The sequence below is a fragment of the Limulus polyphemus genome, unplaced genomic scaffold, assembly GCF_000517525.1.
Source record: "Limulus polyphemus unplaced genomic scaffold, Limulus_polyphemus-2.1.2 Scaffold1389, whole genome shotgun sequence".
Taxonomy (NCBI): Eukaryota; Metazoa; Arthropoda; class Merostomata; order Xiphosura; family Limulidae; genus Limulus; species Limulus polyphemus.
In genome coordinates this window covers 282,834-288,545 of record NW_013666999.1, presented here as the reverse complement: position 1 = coordinate 288,545, position 5,712 = coordinate 282,834, and the positions used below count along the sequence as shown (strand labels likewise).

Sequence of the window (5,712 nt, the reverse complement as noted above, 5' to 3'; positions counted from 1 at the left end):
TCCCCTGTGTCGCTTCGCCTCCCACGTACTTTATAATTTGTCTCAACTGACCTAAAAATAATTAAGTGCATCACTGACGTTCGGAATGGATTAGATGCAAGGAATTTCTTAAGCCTAATTCTTATTGTTTTATGTTCCTGCATTGAAAAAAAAGAGTTCTTTTTTCAGAACACACATTAGGGAGAACCTCTTTGGAAAATATTAAAGTGAGTAACCCATATTTCTCTGTAAATAACAATATCCTGAAATGTTATTATCACTATTATTACAACAATCATTATTATGATTATATTTTTGCAAACGATAATAAATTGCCAAACAATGTGAAATGCCCCCTCTGCTGGTCACTGTGAATTTTTTTCTATAATTAATGATGTTATGCAATATTTTTCTTAAATTGTTCCCTTCCCCACCTTACAGACGAAATCACTGCTCATGTACAGAGTTTCTCTAGTGTAGAAATTTAGCAATATTTGAAAAGTGTGTCTTCTCTATTTTTACTTATGGAGTGACGCAAGTATAGCATCGTGGGTATTGTATCTGTTTTATTTATATGGTTTTCAACTCTTTGTTTCTTTCAGACAGTTTCCAACTGTACTTCAGTTTCTCATCTGACTTTGAGACTTTTCCATGGTTAGAGAGTAACATCTGTCATTTGACCACACACATCATTCGGTTTGTGTTGATTTTTAGACAAATATTAGTTTTCATTTTGTTTCACGCTGCTTTAATTTTCTTTCTACAACTCGGTTGAATTCGGAAATTCAGACAAATTTTGAAAGAAGATTTGCTTTTTGTATTTCTTTCATAGTTTTGTCTCTCAAATATCTAATTGGGTAAGGAACAAAAATTAATGCCGTCTTGTTGAGGAGAATATAGCGAAAGCATATTCATTGGCATTGATTTCGAATAGAGATTTTTTCAACTGATTTGTTGTTTGCAACTTTTAAAGTAGTTTTTCTTAGGGCCATTGAATAATAATATAAATAAACGAATCTCACCATAAACAACAATGCTGAAGACACTGTGGGACTAAGAAATGTTCAGTTACAAATGGCTTTGTATATGCAGTTAAAACCAAAAATCATTTGTAGACAGCCACTGTAAAGACTCGTGGATCAGTGTCCTTAACACCCACCAAATCCACAAAACTGGATGATGAAGTTTTGTGGGTGCAAGTGGATTACTGGATCTTTTGCAACCAATCTTGCATCTACCACAAAGCTGGAAGGTGACAAGCCATTGGAATCTGAAGTTGTCCTCATTTCAAAGAGGATGAGGCAATACTGTATAAACACTTTGTGGAGTTCAAGAGTTGTCTGAAGTTGCTAAGAGAATGGTCAACTTTACAACTACTACAGTTGCTTGCAAAGACAATTGGAACATAGACAACTCTGTTCAAACAGAAACACTGTAGCCAAGGGAAATAAGGGGAAAAGTAATTGAGGCGAGGGTCGAAATGAGAATGAAGTCAATGAAAGCAGTGATTTAAAAGAGAGAGTAGTGATTCGATGACTTGTACGCCATTATTGTTAGCGGCCTGAATCATTTATTTTTCTTACCACTTTTCAGGATTGTGAAAATGTACAATAAACACAAAGTTCACCGTAGAAAGAATAAGAATAATCCTTATTATTGTAATTAGGCATATGCATTTTGATTTTATATAAAACAAAGTTTCCCAGTAAAGAAATTACCAGTGCTAACTAGATGTCGAACATCAACATTACTTAATACTAACGGTATATTTAGGTGTTGAACTGTTCAATATTCAATAGAAATTCAAATCTGGATACAATATTTTTCGGAAAATTAACATTTTTATGCAAAAGTATTTTGATTTAATTTTAGGTATTCAAATAATGCAATTATTTCTGATAATTCTGTAAAAATAAGAGAGTTAAGCTTCTTGATTAATCAACTTTACAGACGAGAACAGTGGCATCTGTTTTCTTCCAACGGATGCTGGGAGCAGTTGGTAGCAAGCACGAGACAACAAAGTCGGGACCATGCTATTCTTAGTGAACTTCTTACAACTAATATTACAAGCCGTTGTACACAGATCGTTGAAGATGTGCAAAGAATGTATAGACGGGTAAGAAATGTATTACTTTTAGTGTCTTAAACTGTTCACAAAAATCCTATTTGTAGAGTTTTAACATGTTTTCTATTTTACACGCTATAAATGCCTTTTTACAAAAGGTAGGGCATTATTACCTTGTGGAAGTATTTTGATTTTCGTACTTGTTATTTTTTTTTTTTTTTTTTATGAACAACTCGTGCATGTGTGTGGGGGGGGGGGTATTGTTAGAGATGGAATTAAACCTGTGTGAGTTAAGTAGGGTCAGGCTTTTTCAGTACATATATATAAGTATTTCCTTTTAGTGACCCAGACATTAGCGAACTGGACTAGTTTCGTCCTGTTACTGGACACCAAACAAGTTAACGCTCTGTACTTTGGGGCCATGTGTGCATTATAAGAGTGACTGTCAATTCCACTATCGAATTAGATAGCCTAATAGTTAACTAGTTGCCTTCTTTCTCGTCTAATTCCAAAGGCAAATTCCGGGATTAGATTCCTTCCGCCGTGGCCACAGCAGATAGCCCAATGTGGCTTTGCTCTAAAACAAACAAATATTATCGTCTATCATTTCAGAATTAGGAACGGTTAGTGGAGATAGCCCTTGTGTAGCTTGAAGCGAATATCCGAAACAAACAAAAAATCCCATATCTTATTGTTAGTTAATTCTAAAATATTTTTTTTTTACGAATTGATCAATAATGCTATCGCGCATAATAACAAGTTCGATAAGTCAAATTTCTGTATAAGTGTGTGTGTGTGTCTATATATACATATATATTGTTAGTTTCAACTTGAAGTTTATATTCAGTTTTTCGTTGCTAATATGATATAATGGAAAGTGTGCTTGCCACAACGACGCTTTACGATAGATAAATTTTGATTTGTTGTGTTAAGCGCAAAACTACACAATAGGCTATCTGTGCTCTGCCCACCATGGGTATCGAAACCAGACTTTTAGCGTCTTAAATCTACAATCTTACCGCTGAGATATGTGTGTTCTAAACTTGTAACTACTTTGTTTGTGAAAGTTTCTCAAGCGAGATTCTTCTCGTGCTTAGCCCACAATAAAACAGTTAATCCCCACCCTACCAGAATTAGGAAACTTTCTCGACATATTGGCTTTTTTTTTTGTTCTAGTATTTAACTCTCGATAAAATCGCAAAATTGATTTATTACACTTTTTAATTGTTCTTTTTTTCATTTTTTTTTCTGTATATCGTACTAGTAGTGAGTCATTCCCATAATGGTTTATCATTAGTTCCAGTGCCATGTTTATCATAAATATTTAAATATTTAGACATAACCAGGACAACCCTTCTGTAAAATACGAAACAAAATGATGGGAATCAGGTTGACACAGCTGTGCGTAAATGTATAAAATTCATAACAGTAATGCAGTGCACAAATTATTGAGGTTAAACATTTTTCTCAAAACATAGACGTATAGAGGGAAGTGTTTATAAACGATCACGTTACTGACAAAGTGCATTAAGTTTGTGCACGTAGGCCTATCGCTGTGTAAGTTGGTCAGCATATAACTAGCTAACGCTTATTGCTAGGGTAATTATTTTTGTTTTTGTGTAAGAAGAATCTAGAAGTTATGTATCTGTATGCTGCATTAATTAGCCTTTGTGACACATGTAGTATATCACTTATTTTTAAGTGTGTTTGAGAGAGAGCGAGAGTTAAAGAGTGATTTTCTAGGGTTGGCCTAGATTCTTTGTAGTTCTTTTGAAGTAAGTGACGCAACCAAAAGAAGTTATGTACGTTAAGATTAATTAATTGATTAAAAGTCACTGCTGACCCTTGAAAAACCTTAACAGTCCAATCTATATGCTGAGAAACTAAATATGAAAAATATGCCCATCAATTAGTAAAAAATTGCCCTGTAAGATTAGATAAATAAGGATACAATTACTACCTCTTTACCGTGATTATTTCTTTAGTTTCAAAAGAGTTATGTTTGACTCTGCGTGATATAGATGTGTACATTTATATTTCCTGGTGTTTGTTGAAATTAATAGTCATGTTCTTGTAACTCTAGTGTAGGGAGATTGGATGTGAAATTCACGAGGAACTACTCAAAGTATTACATGAATTACACACTGTAAGTTTTGTTTAAGTTTATTTAAACTTTTCACTACAAAGAATTTTGTGACAAATAAAAAAGGGGGTGGGCTTTAGAAGCTAGTAATCTGTTTTTAATATGTTAGTAACAAACATTAAGACAAAAGTTTGATTATTATGGACATCTTTTTTGGAGACTTTTACTATATTATGTAAAGTATTCTTTTAAGTCTAAAACATTCATAGTATTTAAGTTGTTTTTCTCTTTTAATTTAAATATATTAAAAAAAATTGAATTGTGTTTTGCTAGTAGTATATAGATTTTCTCCGAACCAGATTCTGTAATGCTTTTTGTGATTTATTTCCAGTAAACCGTTTGTTTTTATTAGACTTTTCATAAGATGTATAATCTTACTTATAGGTCCAAAATGTTCTATTGTAACCTGAAACTCGTTAATTTAAATTTTAAAGACTTACCTGTTTTCTCCTAGTAAAGAAGACGAAGTATTAAATTCTGATATGCTACTGGTGTATAAACATTTAATCTTCTAGAGTATGAAGACGTATCAGGCTTATCATGGTGAAGAACGCCAAGCTGATAGCAAACTGAGGATAGTTGAAGCTCAACGAACAAAACTAGCACAGTCAATACCCCAAGAAAAACTACAGCGGTTAAAGAAGTACAGATTAATAGTTAAAGAGATTCAAAAGGTAAACAGTATTACGTTTCACAGGTATTCAGCTTACCAAATATTATTTAAGCAAATTATGTTTTGCTTCTAGTTTTTTGATGATTTTGTTCATTATCGTTATGAAAATAATAATTTCAAACTTTATTAAAGCAATGTTCTATAAGCTTTGTATCGTCATCTTACTTCATTTATAATTGTTGTAATGTTTAAATCGGAATTCCAGCAGCATTAGGATATCGCATAATTAGTTTTATTTAAGAGCATATGATGTTTGTGATTATATATAATAATCGTTTAAGGTAATTTCTGTCTGTTAAAAAATCTTTATTGCTGTATTTTGTGTTTGATGATAATTAATTTTGTTTAGGTTGAGTATAATTCTTAATTTCACGAATTTTTCTATTTAGCATATGCTATTATTTTTTAATAAAATTTATGTACAATTCTTTCATTTGAAAGCTGTAATATTTGGTTGAAAAGACATTCAAGGGAATATGAGTAAATCGCTCTGTCATATAATCCAATAAAAATTCTATGTGGTATTGTCTGTGTTCCCTTTATTATACTGTTAGCATTGTTGTAGGCTATGTTTTTAATACTGTTTGCGTCAGCGAGGTCACGTGACTAGTATCACGCCACGTCCTTCTCGAACCTTCGTGAATTATCGGGAGACTACTAGATTGAGGGTAGTCTGGTATATATAAGATGGTCACAACGTGACGGAACAAGGAATAATTGAACTGAGTATTATTGAAGTTGAGTACGTGAGACGTTCTTTGTTATAGCGTTTGTTACAGCGCGACTGTTGAAATTACGTGTATCGCAAAGTTATATTCAGAAAGAATAAACCAGTTTTATTTAAGAAAGGAC

At 32.7% G+C, this 5,712-nt stretch overlaps 1 pseudogene; it reads left to right on the top strand.

The window, feature by feature from the left end:
- Positions 1–5,712, top strand: part of LOC106463380 — a 39,551-nt pseudogene that overhangs the window by 7,974 nt on the left and 25,865 nt on the right.